Source organism: Ambystoma mexicanum, chromosome 11 (genome assembly GCF_040938575.1).
Source record: "Ambystoma mexicanum isolate Mex_15411 chromosome 11, UKY_AmexF1_1, whole genome shotgun sequence".
Classification (NCBI taxonomy): domain Eukaryota; kingdom Metazoa; phylum Chordata; class Amphibia; order Caudata; family Ambystomatidae; genus Ambystoma; species Ambystoma mexicanum.
The window spans coordinates 109,454,949-109,474,894 of NC_090934.1; the positions used below are offsets into that span (position 1 = coordinate 109,454,949).

Genomic DNA, 19,946 nt, shown 5'->3' on the forward strand with positions numbered 1-19,946 from the left:
GCCAAGGACAAGTCTCGCAGTTCTGTTCTGGATGAGTTGCAGAGGGCGGAGAGTGGAGGCAGGCAGATTAAGATAGAGGCTGTTACAGTAGTCCAGCTTTGAGAGAACCAGGGCTCGTGAGACAGTGAGCTTCTGGGGGAAGGAGAGGAAGGGAAGAATACCTCTGAGGAGGTGCAGCTGGTAGTGTGACTTCTTAGAGACGTCAGATATATGAGGAGAGAAGGAGAGTGTGGAGTCGAATATAACCCCGAGGTTTTTTGCCGTGCAGGTAGGTGCAGGAAGAGGGCCAAGAGAAGCCGGCCAGAGAGCTGCAGGGAAGGAGGGAGTGGGTGTGCCGATGAGTAGAATCTCAGTCTTACTGGCATTAAGGCAGAGGTCATTGGCAGCACACCATTCCTGGATAGCCGACAGACAGTCAGAGATGAGGGAAGGAGAGGAGGAGGCCGAGGGTAGCCTGAAAATGAGCTGGGTATCGTCCGCATAGCACTGAAAGTTGGGGCAGAGAGCGGCTATGCGGTGGGCAAGGAGTGCCAGGTACTGGTTGAACAGCCATGGGGAGAGATTTGATCCCTGGGGGACACCACAGGTGGAGAAAAAGATGTCAGAGAGGAAGGACCCCAGTTGAGTTGGACCTGGGAGGCTCGATTGGAGAGGAAAGAGGTCAGCCACGCCAGAGCCTGACCAGTGATACCCAGGTTATCACGGAGACGGTTGAGCAGGATGGCATGGTTGACAGTGTCAAAGGCAGAAGAGAGATCGAGCAGAATGAGAACACACGGAGTGTTGGAGTCAAGGTTCAAGAGTAGGTCCTCACGGATGTTCAGGAGAGCAGTTTCCGTGCTTCTGGCAGCTCTGAAGCCAGATTGATTTTCATGAAGACTGCCAACAGATTCAGCATGGAGATGGGAGATGGCCAGTTTCTCCAGGAGCTTGCCCAGGAAGGGAGTGATGGAGATTGGGCGATAGTTAGCCGGGCAGGAGTGGTCAGAAGAGGGTTTCTTAAGAAGAGGGTGCACAAGGGAGTTCTTAAGGGGGGATGGGAAGACTCCAGAGGCGAAGGAGTGGTTGCAAAAGTCAGCCAGGGCAGGAGCCAGGGCGTCGATGTGGTCCTTGATAGTTTTGGAGGAACAGGGGTGAACCTGTTTGGATGAGACTTTCATAGATCGGACTTGTCTGGAAACCTCATCAGCAGAGAAAAGGGGAAAGGCAGAGAAGGAGGGAGGAGGGGTGGCTGTAGAAGGGCCAGAGGAAGAGCCAGGAAGAGAGGGAGGGAGGTGATAGGAGGAGAGTGAGGACAGGATGTCCTGAGTTTTAGAGATGAAGTGAGAGGCAAGTGCAGTGCAGAGGGCCTGGGAGGGGACAGGAGAGGTAGAGACTGCAGCAGGGTTGGCAAGCTCCTTGCAGATTTTAAAGAGTTTGGCCGAGTTGTTAGATGCCGTCGAGATGCGGGCTTGGATAAGGGCTCTCTTCTTGGAGAGAACGGAGAGATGGTATTGCCTTTGGAGCAGGCGGCAGGCCAGTTTGTCAAAGGATGAACATGAAGCACGCCATTTCCTCTCTGCCACCCTGCACTTGCGTTTAAGGGTAACGAGCTCCGAGTCATTCCAGGAGTTACATTTGGCTTTAGGCTTCAGGCGAATTCTCATGACAGGGGCAAGGATATCAAGAGTATCAGATATAGCAGAGTGGAGCATGGAGAGGGCAGTGTCAGGGTGGGAGTCAGCAGAATGGGGAGGGGGGGTGCGAAGGTGGCAGCGAAAGCCTCAACTGACACGCGCTTCATGGGTCGGATGACCGAGAAGGTGGGTGGCAGTGGTGAGGGTGGCTTTGTCAGTGGGGTAGGGAGGGTGATGTGGGAGGATAGGAGAAAGTGATCACTCCAGGAGAGAGGAGTGGAGAGAGGGACGGAGAGGGGAAGGTCAGAAGAGATCAGAGCATCAAGAGTGTGCCCTGCAGAATGAGTAGGCCCAGGCGGGAGAATAGAGAGTGGGAGAGAGTCGCAGAGGTCACGAAAAAGTCCCGTGGGGGGACAGGAGACATCCAAGTGGATGTTGAAGTCACCAAGAAAGAGGAGTTGAGTGGTTGAGGACAGGAGTGAAGAGGAGAGGTCTGCCCACTCGGAGAGGAAGGAGGAGATTTGACCAGGTGGCCGATAGATAGTAGCCACGGTAAGGGAATGGCTAGGAGAGAGAGAGAGACGGCAGACAAGGCATTCAAAAGAGGAGTATGACTGCGTAGGAGTGACAGTGGCAGGAATCCACTCAGGGAAGATAAGGGCTACACCCCCCCTGCACCGTTGGGCCTGGGCACGGAGAGGATCGTGTAGGCGTCAGGTAGGAGTGTGTCAAAGCTGGTGACAGAGCTGGCCATGAACCATGTCTCAGTGAGACCGAGGACGTCAAGGTCCAGTTCCTCAAGAAGGTGACAGATATCAGAAGAATGCTTGATTGCAGAGCGAGAGTTAAGAGTGGCAATGTGGAGAAGGTTGCCATCCTTGAAGGACTTCCGGGGAGGGGTACAGATCAGAGGTACGCCCTGTGGAGGTGTAGAAGAAGGAGCAAGAGAGGGGACAGGGAGGGAGGGTAGAGGCAAGGTAGCCGAGGACAGAGGAGGGGGGACAGCAGGAGAGGAAAGGAAGTTAATGAGGCATGGGAAGCGTCTGTCAAAGAGGTGAAGGTTGGCCTGAGGGCCTTGGACCAAGACGGTCCCGTTAGCGTAGACATTAATGATGGCCTTAGAGGAGTGGAAGAAGGCCAAGAGGACATCCCAACGGGCGCCACCATTAATGGGAGAAGAGGAGAAAGGAGAGAGCACAGAGACCATATGAAGGGTCCATAGGTCAGGCGAAGGCACGAAAAAGAGGATGTCAGTGAGAGTTTCTTTGGAGCAGGCACTAGTGTAGGTGTTAGCGATAGGGAGACCTGGGTTGGAGACCAGGATGTCCTTTTTAAACTTTTTCCTACCAGATTTAGTGAGGAGAGCAGGGTAGTCAATAGAGAAGCAGTTAGAGAAGATAGGCGAGATAGAGAGCACCATGGAGTAGGAGGGAGTGGGGGAGGAGGACAGACGATACGAGAGCACACAGGCAATGAGAGAGCGGCCAGCCCTAGTTTACCACATTACAGAACAGTGCACCTCCAGTGCATGAGTGCGTATTAGGTACAGAGGCCACCTAAGTTTGAGAATCCTGCGGGGGGAGAAAAAACCCTGATTACCACAATTCAGAACAGTGAGAGCATATTAGGTACAGAGGCCACCTAAGTTTGAGAATCCTGCAGGGGGAGAAAAAACCCTGATTACCAAAATTCAGAACAGTGAGAGCGTATTAGGTACAGAGGCCACCTAAGTTTGAGAATCCTGCGGGGGGAGAAAAAACCCTGATTACCACAACTGTGGGACATATTGAGGAGAAGACACCATGCGAAGAAGTGACCAGGAATAGATGGGGTGGGCCGGGAGAGGTGGAAAAAGAAGTGCAGGCGCCAGGCGTCGCCTGCGGACACCTGCAGACACACACAGGGGCCGCAACCGTAGGAGCTGCCCTTTGCCTAAGGGGCCCTTAGCCGAGGGGGCTGCCGGGCAGGGGGCTGCCCAGGAAGGGGTGGATATAGGCAGAGTGAGGAGGGTAGGGGGGGGTGTGGGCGGGCAGGGAGGCGGGAAGGGAGAGGAGGACCAGGAAGTGGGAGGGGGGAAGCAGCACAACAACGCGCTCAGAGCGCGAGGCAAAAGTAATTTTACAAAATGTAGCACAAACTCACGGAGGCCCGCAGGGCCAGGCAGGGCTTCCCTAAGCCTGCAGATCCCTCAGGCTACCGGCGACTGCTCTCCCACGCTCCGCAGAACAAAGAAGCGAGCGGGGGAGCAGCCACCGAGTAGGCCAAGAGGGAGGCAGCCAGGCAGCCAATCAGAGGGGGGGGGGGGTGGGCGGGCAGGGAGGCGGGAAGGGAGAGGAGGACCAGGAAGTGGCATGAAGATACGCATTATCTTAATCTTCAGATGAGCGGCAATCCAATGCAGCCCACCAGTCAGTCCATGTTGAATATCCACTGTCAGATGCGAGTTTGTGATTTGCCAATAGTCACTCTCCCAAAGTTGATCTTGCAGTTATTTAATTATGTCCAACTAGTTAACTAGTAAATGTCAACCTTTTCAAAATCATCCATCCATCGATTTTGAGTTTGTTAATCTTTGAGTGGTGCAGGGGTCTTTCTCCTCTTTAGATCCCTGTTTTCTTCCCACATTTTCACATCTTCCTTTTAGGTCCATGCTTCTAATGACCCTAACCCCCCTAACTGTGCTATTGATTAAATTAAAGGACAACCACATTGAAATGTGTACACAGAAGGGTCTCATGGGTTCATGAGCTGCATGGCACGATATGGTGGCCGATTACCAGTGACAGATTAATTGGCTACCCATCCCATTGAGCTGCCCATCTTATTGATCTACACATCTAATTGAATTACCCAGCTCATTGAGCTACCTACCTCAAAAGAGACAAAAGAGCCTTGAAACCTGAGTTTAAGCACTAGCATCCTTTACACCACAGTATGGAGTAGTTTGACAACATTATACGGAAGTGACTGCCTTTAAGATCGCCCTTAAGAGCCATCTTTTCTCACAGGAGAGAGTTCCAAACTCTTAGCGCACCACCAACCCCACAGTGGTTAAAACTTGCATTGACCAAGTCTGCACCAGGATGCAGGATGCCTCCAGTGGGTAAAACAGCACTTTATGTCAGCTTGCAGTAAATAAACAGCACTCATCAGATGTGTGTGTGTGTGTGTGTGTGTGTGTGTGTGTGTGTGTGTGTGTGTGTGTGTGTGTGTGTGTGTGTGTGTTGTGATCTGTCAAAGGCCCGTGGCTGCCATGAGCTCCGACCATACCAATGGACTGCATTTCAATTATATTAAATTAATCAACACCAAAGGGAGGAGAAGCTTCATCAAAGATATCTGCGCTGAAACTGACTGCTCTACAGCCCAACAAGCCCTTTCCAAGGAAATGCATCTGATATATTCTTATTTATTTATTATTCGTGATTTGCAATGCACCTTATGCAAAACATGTTTCTGTGGTATTCATGTCAGTGTCTTCTGAATGATATATTAATGCATCAGTATGCTTGATACCTGATCCCTTCTTTACCATCTCAACCTCCTGCATTAGGGCCAAATCACGCCTGCATGAATGCTTTTTATTGAAACTGCACCATGCATAATGGCATCCTTGTCAATAATCTTGTATGTATGAGAGGCTGCATCATGCATGCTTAACATATGCCTGACTCTGACCCGACTCTACTGTCCTCTCAGCCAGGCATGCAAGATATGAGCTCACCCGTTTGCAATTTTATCTCCATGCTTCTCCATCTACAATCTCACACAGGACAGAAAGCAAATACAGACATGTGACTGACTATACCCCAGACCTACATTCACTGGCTTTAACAGAGTGTGTTATAACTTTTTTCTGACTACGTAATCAAGATATAATCCTAGAGTGGGGAAAATCCCAAAGTTGGTTGGCAGCACAAGATTACATTCTGTGTGTGACTAGGGAAGGGAGAAGCCCAGTTCTGGCCTTGTGTCACACACACATGAGTCATTTGTCATCAGTTAAGATTGGGGAGGAAAAGCAGGAAGTATGGCCTTTTATAGGTTGCCAAACCTCCTTAGAAATCCTTGGGCATTCAATAGAAAGTTGACTCTCTGAGATGGTGAGCAGTCCTGATCGGCCCATGCAACTTGGGCCTGCACCCTGAACTTTCATGAACTTTCGGGCATGAATTGGGTTAACCAACTAGCCCTACAAGAACTTGATAGCTTAATCTAGCTGAATTCTATTTGCCACAGGAGTTCTGCACAGGGGGGCTCACCCGAGACTAGGCTCCTGATTGGCCAATGGTTGCCTACAGAGTGCTATGTTGCATTCCGGGCCTTTCTAGATATTTATGAATGCAACACAAGCTCTAGTGCAATGGTATTTAACATGTTGTATGGTGTGCCTACCTCCCCCCATTTGCGTAAAATATTGTTGCTGAGCCCCCCTTAGGTAAATATAGTATTGCCGGGCCCCCCCAGATGCCATATCTGCTTATGTTTTCTATTAAAATCAGTCACCGTACTCCTTTTTTGTGGTGTTCTATCACCACCTGGAAATCCTTTGAACCCCCCCTTAAGAGGACCAGTCCCGCAGTTTGTAGACCGCTGCTCTAGTGTTCCTGTTCCATTTCTAAACACCCCCACGCACTCTTAATGATTATGTTTGGCATCAAATATTTTGTCTATGCAAATCGAAGCAAGATCCACCAGCAATTAGTTAGGGAGCTGCAACGACAGAAGCCTTGCGTAGCAACATGCCTACACTTGTAACAACTACCATACAAGGCTCCACTTCAGTGGCTCTCAATGCCCCTGTGGGCTCCCTGGCCGTTAATGGCCAACACCATTGGGATTCCTTGAAAGCATTCACCAACAACAAACACTCTGCTTCAAAAGGCGTGAGCGTGCTCCTAATGGCTTTCTAAGAAAATGATTAGACGCATTCTAATAACTGCTCCTCTTTTAGCTGCTCGGTTTTGATGCCTGGAAAATACCTTCGAGACTAGATTACGTGAAATAACAGTTGTCAAACGAGGCCAAGGTTGGACGTTGTTAGCATGTACATTTTTCAAGGATCAGATTAGCAACTGCATTAAATTAAAAACCTTTTTTTTTTCTTTTTCTGTGAGCTTTACAAAGCAATACAGTCTAGGCGTGCTTTGATTGAGCTCCATAGCAGTGTATTTTGGTTTATATATCACGCACCCAGCTAGAAAGCAACAGAGAGCTGTACAAGTAATGTGGGGTTGACAGAGGCTTGAGAAAGGGAAGGTTACAGGTTACACTTTCTTCGGTGTCCATGGGCTTCATTACAAGGTCCCGGTCCAGTAAAAATGGCAGAAAAATTACCAGTAAATACCAGCACAGGCATTTTTACCAGACTGTGGAAAGCCGAGTTTATCGGTGCGGGTTATGATCTACCGGCAGGCCTGACCTGCCGGTAGATCAAGCCCCTACTTGCAAAAAAATGGCAGAATCTTCCGGTACTACTGATGACGCTCATTCCAGCAATCCATTCCCATGGAGCCCTATATGACTCCAAGGAATGGGAACTTTCCACCGTCTCTGCCGCCCATAATATTCCGGTATTACTGGGATATCAGATGACAGGGACGGTAGGGGCAGGTTCCCAACATCCTGCCGGAATACCGCTGGGATACTGGGAAACTTATAGTGAACCTTCTTTAAGCATCTCTTTGTCACTTAATTCCCAAAAATAAAAGGTAACTTACCATAAACTAATATGTATAATCTTGGGGCCAGACAACATCCAACAATGCCCTCCAGACTCAGAGCATGGCAGCATGTGCATGTTTTCTTGAAATGTATATATTTTTTGTATGTTATTAAACTTTCCAAACAATATGTCATATTTCATTACCTTTTCCACATTGTTTATCGTGTTGCATACTGCCTATCACAGTTAATTCCATATATCATCCCGCTCAAACCTGGTCAAAAGTTATCAGCGAAAATCTAAATGCTTTGAGGGGGGATGTCTCGGTCACCACCTAAAATGTGTGCTGAGATAGGAGAGTCCAAGATTTTCCAAGTGAAAATTGAACTTTCAAGGACTGTGTACTGGAAATTAATTCTAGTCAGATGTCATAATTAATCACCACATGCTGTTCCGACTACACATACTGCACTGTTATATCGTTCATGTTTCATGTATTGTTGTTCCATGTACAGCGCTTTGGCGTAAGGCGCTTTATATATAAACAAATACAAATACAAATACATAGTCCCTTCTCCTTTTCCATGGCAGACGGGGAAGAAAGTAAAGAAACTCTGTGGGACTCGGCGCTCCGAACGGGCTTCCCATGCTCTGCTCCACCCCACTGCACCAGCTTTCTCAGGGAATGCTCCACCAGGACAGGCCACTTCTTTATGTCATGGGTGATTAGTTTGGGTTAATAGGCGGCACTTTAGCACCACCTTTAAGCTGAACTATTGCATTACAGTACAGATAGGGATAAATGGCATATGAGGAGGAACGCAAAGTTTGTCAGTGTTGTTTGGTTACTTGGCCACCCGCAACTGCCCATGGCCATGCTAATGCCGGAGGCTATTTCCACCAAGTTTCTGCGTCTCCCCGCCCCATCAAACTTTTCAATCAAAATGCCTAGCAGTGTTTTTTCCAAGCAGTCTTCTGCGATTTAACGACTTAATTGGAGATGTAAACACGCTACTACCGGAATGAAAGTGTCTTAACCAGGTCTGCCTTCAGTCACTCAATTTATAATCACAATGCGTGACCTTCACTGAAGTCCTGTTAAAAAAAAACATTGTGAAGTCAACAGTTTGGGCTTTTGTATAAGTGTTAGGCATTTGCCAGGCATCGTTATTAGATGTCCATGTACTCTTATCATTTTGTACATACTACCCTCAGTAGCCAGTTAATACAAGCACAGCAGTGCCTGGCAAGTGTCTTTCCCATGCCTTCACAAAATCCCAAACTGTTGGCATTGCCAATGTTTGTGTTTTGTTTTGAAGTTTGACTTTTCAAGTGAATCCACTTGTGTAGTGTTTACACTGCATCCATCTCTGCTTAGTTTTTGGTGGGTTCCTTTCCAATTCATTCATTCTGCATGCAGAAGTGTGTGAAAGTTTATATGAGGTCATAACTTGTCACCTGGCCCACGGTTGGTTAGTGTTTGTGGCGGGAGGTACTAATGAGGCTTAATATCGCCTGACCCTGATTAGCAAGGCCTTACTTTGCTTGGGGCCCTTAATTTGCTTGAGGCCCTTAACTCAGGTTCCAGGATACCGAACCACCGCACACGCAGACACCAATGTTGAAGTTTAACACGAGTATGGAAGAGTACTAAATAAACAGTGGGGTCCTTTTTGTGCCAGACAGGGTTCAAGACTGACTTAGACTCAAAGTGCAGGAAGTATGCTGCATTGTCAAAACCATATTCTCTGGACAATCCAGGAATCACAGACCTACATAAGTAAAAGTGTGGTACCATTTTGGTACATGCAATCCAACAGGCTTCATTTTAAGATGTTCTGTAATGATACACCTGCAGAGTCCACTTCCATCACGGTGTCCTGTTGTTCCCATTCGACAGTTTTGAGAGTCTCCATCTGTGGAAATATGCTTGTGCCCAAGTGGGAGAACCTGACACCTCAATTCAAGGTAGCTACTGGTGAAACGTAACGTTTCCAGAAACCACAGCCCAGTGGGAGGTTCTGGTCTTATGTAGCCTGATGTCATATTTCCTTTTACCATGAGCATGTCAGGTGTCTGCAACCTTTGACTCTCGAGTTGTTGTGGACTGCAATTTCCATACATTCTAAACAACACTTGCAATAGCGAAGGCTCATAGGAGTCAATACCCTAAAATATTTGGGCGGCCACAGGTTAAAATCCCTTGATATATCTTTGTTGTGGCAGTTTGTAAAAATATATGCAGGGCTATGATCAGCTGTGTGTTTTGGGGTTTTTAATACTTGTAGTCTGCTTGATGCGACTGATACTTACAATACTTAGGACCTGATTTAAAAACAAATTGTAAATCAGGCCCTTAGTGTTTTCTTACTTTGCAGGTCAATTCACTGAATGTATGCATTGTATTTATTTATTTTAGCATTGATACAAGCGCACAATGCCCATGGCAATGTAGGGGCAAGTTACAGAGCAGATAGTGGGAGCAAGAGGAAAAAAAGCGCAGTCATTATTTCACGCGCTACATGATCACTTGTTATACAACAATAACGCCCTTGCGCTGCCTTGTGGAAGTAGGATCGAACTGCGATTCTCAGTTAGTTGCAATCAATGTTGCATGGATGTGTTTCACATTTTGATACAACCAAGCCGCCCGATAATGATAACAGGTACAGTGGTCTGAGCAGGCAGGAAGACAGATTATGGTGTACTACAAAAAATAAACAGATGGGCTTAAGATGTGATGGCGGTCTTACAGTTCCTTGGCTAAATTATCCAACATGTCTATCTCTCTCACTCTTGCCCTAAGAAGAAGTCGCTCATGATGATCAATAGCTGCATTCCCTTTGGACGAAATTGAAAAAGCAAGAGCGGGAAGGTGACCAAGTAGAAATGTTTTGCCCAGGTAGGGACACGCTTGGATTGGAAGATGGTTCAACATGGAGAGTGAGATTGAATTTTGCAGAAGAAATCAGGATAATTTCCAATCGCTGAAAGAAAGAGTCCCAATTAATGCCTATTGATACACGTATTGGCTAGTAAGGTCGAGTGGGCATTTGAGAACACACGGCAGCACTTGCTTGTATCGTAGTGTCTTATTCTGTTGTGGCCTGGTCTGACAACACATACTCCCAGTGTGCCCCTATTGCCAAACTCTCGAGTCTTCCATTTTTTAACCCCATTTCCTATCTGACCCTCCTCTTTTTTGGTTGACTCTAAATAGTTTTCATTGTTTTTGTTTTTCAAATGTAAAACCCAGAAATCAATCACCCATTCACGGATCACATCACGTAGTACAGATCTCCCAAAATAATCCAGACAACCTTTATTTCTTTAATTGTTTTTTTTAATAACATACCTAATCCCATACCTTAGTTAGATCTGTAAGGGCAGATCCAGGTTTCGAACCTCTGTTGCTTTGCGTGGTCTTGCTTCCAAAACCAGTGTGTTACCCCTGTGCAATCCTCCATTCACAACATCATGGCAACGATTTCCCACCACCATCAGCATGGACTTTACACATGCAGCAAACAATATAGGTGGCTTCCAACACAAAGGCTATGAGCCACGAAGACCCAGCACTCCCAAGCTGAAAGCACCCGTGTAACCCTTCTTAGTCTCGTTAACATATTTAGAAAACCCAACCACTTTAGAAAATTGCCGATAACTGAATAACCCAATTTCTCTCTAATGAGAATGATCCAATGTTCTTGAAAACATCTGTTGAGATCAAACTTGTCTTCCGTACACTAAAATATTGTAATTGTTTGCTTATAGACTTGAAGGATGTGGTGCAATGCTGTGTTGCATCAGAGTGATGGGGGGATGCCGCTGAAACCGGAATGGCTAGGAAGCCCATATCTGGTGCTTGCATTTAAGCCTTCACCTTGTCCTTCCAAGACACTGCAACCAGCTCTTCCCTGTAATTCTCAAGCTTGTCCCTGCCAACAGATGTGCTAAAAGGTGCAATAGACTTGCACAAGATTGTTGGCATTGCTCTATTTTTGAGAAGACACAATTATTTTTCAGAAAGAAAATGGCAAAATGTTGTTATTTTCTTTGGTTATCTATTGTGTATAAGAACATTCTCTGTACCAGTTATTTGTCGCAAGCATTAGGTGCAGATTCCTCACATGGTCTTGTTTTTAATGGACAACATATTTGAAGCATGAAGGCTTTGTGAATGTGCTCACATGAGGTATAATCCCCAACATGTGTTTCGCTGTGTCACAGGACAGCTTCATCAGGACTTTCAAAATCTATGCTAAAGAATGCCTCAAAACAAATTGTTCTTTGCATGATAAATACGATTTTGAAGTGAGGGTATTTTCTCAAATTATTTTTTAGGGAGCTAAAAGGTCATTTCAAATGGGGGTGTATCCTAAGGCAAGTAAAAATGCCACTGAACATAACCAGATATCTTTTTTGTAATGCATACTTCTTTGCACAAAGTAATTCAAGGAAATCAAAAGTTGCTTTGCAGATCAGCGACTAAATACAACCGAGGAGCTGTGTGGGTGGAAACAGAGGTCAGGGTATAATCTGTCAGTTTTTACTATTTTTGTGGTAGTCATTTTCATGCTGGTGGAAAACCATTGTAATCCTAGAGAATCCACCTACTTCTAGCACCTGCTAAAAACAGGTGGATAGCCCCCCACCAGTAATCCATTGCAAATGGTGCACCCATGCAAACATGCTGGAGGCATTTACACTACTTTGTACTACTAAGTATAACAATGCATGTGAATCTGGATTTGCCAGGTTTAACACACGTTTTCTTCTACAATTGTATAGTGGGGTGCTAGGGCATGTGGGTGCACACGTTGGCAGTCCTCTTGATTGCTGTGCCAAACGTCTAAGCTGTGAGTGCGGCCACATCCGTGCAGCACCTGCTATAATTGTACGTAACCCATTTGAGGGGTAGATACCACCACAGGTAAGTTGTCGGCAGGGAATGCAATGACCATTCCACTGTAAGGCTAAGCACAGCAGTGCTGAGATATCAGGTTAGAAGCAGTGTGCCTCTACAGTGCACTCATCTTGAAATAGGAGTGTCTGAGGCCTTAATGGAATATAATGGAATGCATTCAGAAGTGCAGCATAGAGAGAGATGTCCAGAGTCCATGTGTGGAAATTGAGAATGTGGAAAGAAAGAGCCTGTATCTTCTCACTGGAGTTTCCCAGCAATGTTTTTGGCATGACAAGGATAGCCAATAGTAGCACCCTGAGTAGAACATGGAATTCCTTCTGGCCAATCAGGAACACGAGCTGCAAGACATTATTCGCTGGTAAGATGACGTTCCAGTTTGCCCACAGGAATCCATTTCTACTCTGAGCCCCTTGGCCCCAGTCCTTCCCCATCTCCTCTTTCTGTCTCTGTCTGCTTTGCCACTACCCGGAGACTGCCTCTCTAACTGCATCCGGCTCCCATTCCATCCTCTCGCTAGTGCCTCTCCAGCTCGGTGCAGAAGCAAACAAGCAATGGCAATGCCAAAGTCTGTGTAGTCATGGGTAAGTCACTTGCCAGGCATTGCTTAGTGGTATTAACTCGCCATTGATAGTAGCAGGTGCAAAATAGAGCATCTGATAGCAGTGCCGGGCAAATGCCTAATACTTATAGATAAGCCAAACACGGTTTCTTTTGTGAGTGCTTGTTTTTGCCAGGACTTCAGTGAAGGACACGCATAGTGCTTATATATCAAGCAGCTGAAGGCAGACCTGATTAAGACATTTTTATTACACCCATAGTCAGTTTACAGCTCAAATTTAGTACTTCACTCTCAGAAGACTGCTTTGAAAAAAATACTGTCAGGCACTTTGAGTGCAATGTTTGATGGTAAGACTTGTTTAAAGCGAGCTGAAGGTGTTCCGATGAGTAGGTATTTTGGAGGGGCAGGCCCATTTTAAGAACTTTTGGGGCTCGTGGAACAGTCACACTTGAGGCCCCATCCATCGAACCAATGGGAATGAGAGATCAGAATATCTGGTTGCCCCTCTCCTCGCGTTCACCACCCATAGCTTGATATGCTGGCTCACAGTGATCAGAATAAGCATGGCTACTCCTTTCAGTCCCTTTATCCTATTCATTCTTGGTGTAATAAGAATGATAAACAGGAAGCAGTTCTGGGCAAACATTAGCAGTCTATGACAAGGGTACTTGCATTCTCGCATACAGACAGGGCACTTTTCATAAATGGCAGCCAGGAGGGAGGTGCACCGGCCATAGTATGAATGCAGAACACAGATTGCATGAACAAGGGGCACATAATCCAGAATAGACAGATGAATCAGATGTGCTGCCTCACAGAATGCAAAGCTACTCAATCATGGATACAGGCGACCAATTGGAAAAATGCTAAAGCTACACATACCATAGCATAGGCAGTGGGTGAAGATTAGAAGCTACCAGACGGCTGAGATTAGAAGAGGGACATGGTTTTCAAGTAGTATTTACATTAGAGAGCAAAACAATGCAAGTGGTTATGGTGTGCAATATATACATGTTCACTATTATTACAGTGGAAGCTACACTATAGCCAGAGAAAGCATGAGTGAGGCTTTTTTAAGGATCATACCCTGAGAACGAAATCACCCTGGGGAGACACTTTTGAAAGGTCTAGGGACTAGTCTAGTTGACAGGTTAGGCAATACGAGATAAATGAGATTGGGATCAAGTAACACTGATATTCTTTCAGGTATTCTGCCATTTCTGCACTTTACAATTTAAAATGTTCCAGTTATTTTCCAGTTCTTATCATCAAAAAACAAATCCAATATGATACGACTGGCTTAGAACGTACATAAATCACATAACTCAACATGATACATTTTAAAAACAAAAGTTATAGACGCATATTCTGCAAAATTGTGAGACTTCTAGCTTTGTTGTCGTCATCATCAAGGGAAGTGTATAAGTGCCAGCATTCTAAATGATGTGATCTTAAAAGATTTTATCTGGTATTCTCTTTTGTATTTTAAATATGCCCAAAACAAAAGCTTGTGAAATTGTTATTCATAAACTTGCAGATAAAGCTTATAAACAAAAAAAACTCTTTTTATGTGTCAAATGAGCAGACCTTAAATAGGCTTGCCATAGGCCTGCAATATTTGGTCCACGTTCGTCTGCCTCGAACCCCTTCCAATCAAATGACATATATAAAGAGAATGATCAGGTATGGGTAAAACCAAGGTTGTCCAACATATGGCCCGCGGGCCACAATGTGGCCCGCCAAGCCATTTTATGTGGCCTGCGAGGCCGTATGTTGGACAACACTTGAGTCATTTTTTTTTAATGTGCCTGTGCGCAAAACTACTCTGTGCTCTATTCAGGACACATAAAAGAACAAGATGAATGAGAATTCTGAGCGCACACTCACTCTACTAGACTGCTATCAGCATCATCAGTCACAATATTTTTGGGGGGAGACTTGGAAACATTGGCACAAAAGGAGCCTCTCTGTGCTGGATCACCATCCTTTCACCAGTAAACCCGATTCAATCACCATGGCCACCCTTACAAATCCCAGCCATGCTGTGATTGACCTGTGGACACATACATAATCGTATCAATAAACTTTCTCTGCATTTTTTATGGCGAATGCCAATTTCGCTACATTCATTAGGGTCAATTTTATTGCTTTTTTTACCACAAAAACCGGTGGCAGATTCCCTGCACCCTCGCTTTCTATATACCTTACCCAAAGTTACCATCTATATATTTTTGGTGAAACAGTGTTAAAAAATGCAGCAACATTTTTTTGGGTCGAAATTGCCATTCGGCAAAAGTGGGCAATAGCAAATAATCTACACACTCAAGAACAACCTTTCAAAAAAATGCTCTCCAGAAATGTATAGAAAGGAAACTAAATCCAGATCCAAATCAATGGGAACCAAAGTTTTTGTTTGTTAGTGGATTGAGTTTGTTCACAAAATGGATCGGAGTACACTTTGAATAGTTGCTGCAGCTCTGGAGAAAATCTGATGAGTGGAAGCTGAGAAACTTAACCTTTGCAGTGCTTTTTTTCCTCGTCTCGAGACAAAGAACAACAGCGGGAGCTCAGTTACGTTTACCTCTAAGCACAGTGCGGATTGATGAAAATGTCCATGCATTATAGCAAGTACATTGGACATTATAGATGTGGCCAGTGGGATATCAAAGCATGGCGAATACCACATGTACAGCACAATATATTACCCTAGTAGTGCCCCAATAACACACTGCAACCTGCAAATGGGCCTCAGTGGACCACCTGCCAAGGTTTCTGAAAGTTGCTTATGATCTTGATCTGTGATCTATGATATGATCTGATATGATAGGTTATTTAAAAAGCGCTTAATACCCATGCAGCAGTGATCCCAATCATAAAAGTGAAACAGGCAAGCCCAACAGGTATAACTTATTTTCACTCTTTTGGTAGGGCAGTCTGAGGGAAGCCTATACCCTTCAGGAGAGGTGTTAGCTGATACAGTTGCAACACAAAAAACAATAGTACTATGTTCCCAAAATACCTTAGTTCTTGTCTTTCGGATCTCAGCATAGCCAGGCTTTTCAGCATCAGACCAGAAGCATGGGTGCCTTTGCGCTGGGCTGGGGTCAAGTCGGAGAGCAGCAGCGATGGGCCCCAATGATGCAGTTATGTTTGGCAGTGGTGCTGATTTGCGGGTAGAAAACGCTGGGAACAGTAGGCCGTGCCAAGTGGATGGCACTGGAAGACTCAGTGACCTCTGGGCCCTGACAAGGGAATACTTGCCTTTGGCGCTGTGCAGGCTCGGCTGACACAACACTACATATGGTTACGGCAAAGATGCCAAAGCTTCAGCATTGTCATTGAGCAGAACTCTGAGATTCAGGGGTCGTGGAGCGTCGAGGTCCAGGATGATTATGATGGTGTCAATGGGGCCAGCGCTGAGCAGCTACGCTCAGGAGGGCCATGGGCCCGTGTGGGGTCGACAGGCCAGTGGGCAGACTGCAACAGGCCCGCTCGAGCCATCCTGCCATTTATACAAATCTCAGGCCCAGCAGCGTCTGATGGGAGAAAGGAACTGCGCTACAATCTGCTCTTCTGGTGGGCTCTGCCTGCTGGAGCTTCCCTCTACATGCAGGACAGGCAGCTCTGCAGACGCTCAGAGCTTCTGGGGATTGGGGGGTTGGGGTTGGGTCGGGGCCTGCCTTCTCAACCTCGCTTAGCGGGGCTTCCCAGAACTGACCCAACTCCTGCCCTCTTGCATGCAACTCATACTTAGCTGGCATGGGAGAATGTGATCTCAAGGGCAGATCTCCCAGGGTGAGGCTTACCCATTGCACATCGGATTTGGTGACCCCTGCTATGTTCCCAAATGCGGGATATACGACTGCATTATTTCTGGTACTGGGGGATTGCATTCGCGTTCTCCCCCCGATTTATTGGTGAAAGAAAAGGTAAAGTGTGCACTCGGCCTGCTAAGTTGCATACTTTTTGATTGTGCTCACATTGCGTTTCTTCAATTAGGTTCACCTTTGGGTGATCGCTTTTCCACATTTTATCTGTTGAATTGAATTATGCTTCTTTCATCACCACAGAAGTAATCTGTATTACAGAGATAAGCTGCCATATGTATTGGGCACACTGCACATGCTCAGGCAGCATCAATCATGCTTTGTACAGGACAATGCTGGCCTAAATTGGGAACAGCCAGCATAGACATGTTGCTACAGAGGCATATTTTGGGTACAACCAGCATGACAATGTGTTATATCAGTGACAGTGCTGTCTTACACTGTGGACACATTGATCATTAAAATGTGTTGTGTGGTAAAATGTTCTTTTCTGCTGTTGGTAACATGGAATTTTCATGTTCCCCTTTAGAACTGATTGTAAACTTATAGCTTTTTGGTCACCTTTTCTGCTGTAAAATGCACCATTTCAACCCCATATTTGAAAAAAAATTCTTGGGGGGGGGAACCCCCAAACCCTCCCTAGAACCTTGTAGCTCGCTCATTACGCTTGGTCGCCCCCACTATTTCAGAAAAATATTAACACATAGACACTGAAAGAAATCACAAGCAATTAACCTTTGATCACTGCCCATGACACCAAAAGCTATCCTTGGGACTGCATGGCTATCACTGCCTGTGATGCTATTGTGTCAAAGGTCACACAATATCTCTTTTTAATATACTGGTTTGGGTGAGGTTGTTGACTTTTGCCTCGCCGGCCCACTGGGTGACAAAAAGTTAATGCTTCGGCCCCACATTCAAAAAGGTTGGACAAGCCTGGGTTAAACAATGCCGCCAGCATGTGAGAAGGTAGACCTTTTCACAGAACACAGCACAGTACCCTCAGTGCAATACAATGATTTGTCCAGGATCACTGTATCGTCTGCTAGCAAAGCCAGAATATGAGAATGCTTTGGTTGCGCAGTCTTGAATTTGATTAGTTAATCACATCACCAGACTAACACTTTATGCTTATCTTTAGGGGTGGCTGCCTCGCTTTTACAACCACCCGTCTGAAGAAACCAATTTCTAGACCTCCACCTTGATGCTATGTTTGTTTTTAAAGTGACTGCTATCTGGTGCAGATACATTGCTGATAATAGCAGCTGATGTGCTTCAAAACATAGTACATATACATGCAAGTTATGAACCTCATACAAATGAACGGCTGAATTTGCCTTGCTTGAACTTGGTTTTGTAATCTTGAACATGAACACAGATTTCTGCAATGAGTGCTTAACACACTGAGCTATCTTCTGAACCATCCCAGCAGTTGAATGTATCAATATACGTAGCTATATGTAGCTATTGCACATGATCAATGTGATCCCCACAGAAAGGTCAGAATGCTGTATGAGTGGTGCCATAGTGAATGGACAAACTATGTATACCACAGTGAACACAGAAAGCATTACAGGATGATTTGATCAGAGCGGAATGTAACTGTCAACCACAGACAGACAATAGGTTTGTCCTCAGCAGCATGCCATACAATATTCTGATGTGTGCCATTTATGTTTGGTGAAGAATGGAAACTGACTTCCTTACATCAGGAAGCCTTGCGGGGCATGGCCAGGGCCAGTCAATGGGTGGACACATAACCAAACAACACATTCAAGCTTTATGTCCTCGTATGTCATTTCTCCCCATCCGTACCCAAATGTAATAGTTTCGGCATATAGGTATAGGTCGTTCTCACAAGTATTGGCAATGCCAACAGTTTCAGGTTTCCTGTAGGCATGGCAAAAAAGCTTGCCAGGCACAGGCATAGTAGCATTAACTGGACATTGATGGTAGCAGGTGCAAAATGGTGCGAGTACCTGGAGTTCTAATAGCAGTGCCTGGCAAGTGCCAAATCCTTGTACACAAGCCAAAACTGTTGGCTTTGCCAATGGGTGTTTTTAACAGGATTTTAATTAAGGACATTCATAGTGCTTATATATCGAGTGGTTGAAGGCAGACCTGTTCTTCCCCCTATGATTGTAAAGTACTCCGTTGCTTCCCGAGGCTAGGCCCGTGCTCAACACATACCCTAATAATAATAATAATAATAATAATAATAATAATAATAATAATAATAATAATAATAATCAAAATAATAATATTAATAATGGCGGTCTTAATGGCGGCACCTAGACCATCATGTGCAGACTCCTCAGCAAGCTGCATGAACTTCCAGGCCCACTATTTTGTAACCTGTACATTACTTTCGCAATATTTTTCGATGAATGACCACTCCACACATTGACCATTAGATGCTTCAAATGCCAATTCTAAACATTTTCCGGTTTTTAACATATCTCTTTTCAATATCTTTCAGGAGAGTATTATTTTTAGACCCGAATGGGCCTCTTGAGAGGCCCTTTTCCGTCAGCAGCGTGGCAAGAGTTCACGTGCATGGTGGGCGATACAGAGCCGCTTACTAGCACAGCTTATTACTATCATTATGTTTCTCTTTCATGAAGAGAGGCCTTTGAGATGTGGGAAGAGAAAAGGGTGTCGGTTGCCATGGCGACAAATCATTTACCAACCACTTAACCTTTCCGCTGAGGTCGGGACTGATGTCTGCCACTTGCGGCGCCTGTGGTGCTGCTCTCGGGGCGCATTCAAGTTTACTGGGCAGTAATTGCAAAAGTCACAGTGCCGTCTAAGGAAGCATCCATCTTAGATTCACAGCAGTAGCACACCAGCTGCCCAACTGGAAGTAGGGTACATGGCAAACTCTATAACCACACCCTTAACCATACCATCCACATCTGTTTTAAAATCCCGAACATTTACTATGTTTATATACATGTTTTTATATCCCATTAAAACATATTTTTAGTTGCACTATTTGGTTGTCAGAAGGCTTTATTATGTTATTTTGTTTTTGAACTCATCACCCTATTATTACACACATTTATTGCAATGATCTTAGATCATATATAGTCACTGAAAAACCCTTAGTTAAGGTGCAGTTAAGTTGATCAGATTAAACACAACAAAACCCTTGAAATTCAGTGGAAGAGGGAAGCCATGATCATTTTGGGAGACGGGGGCACCCGCTTCCCCGTCAAATATTTTAACAACTACTAGACAGAATAACCTCTGGGAAATCGAGTTAACGCTTGGTGCCCAAATTGTTTTGTACATAGCCCAATTCCCTCCTGCGGTTTTCCCTGTGCACGACGTAGACATTTTGGGCCTGATT

At 45.4% G+C, this 19,946-nt stretch overlaps 1 protein-coding gene and 1 non-coding gene across 3 annotated transcripts in view; one reads left to right on the forward strand and one right to left on the reverse strand.

Moving 5' to 3' along the window:
- GRIK3 (glutamate ionotropic receptor kainate type subunit 3) overlaps positions 1-19,946 on the reverse strand; it is a 1,124,179-nt gene that overhangs the window by 975,855 nt on the left and 128,378 nt on the right. The window lies entirely within an intron of this gene.
- LOC138505315 (U1 spliceosomal RNA) lies at positions 16,514-16,675 on the forward strand. Its single transcript, XR_011280127.1, has one exon. It is a non-coding gene; the product is annotated as a U1 spliceosomal RNA (small nuclear RNA).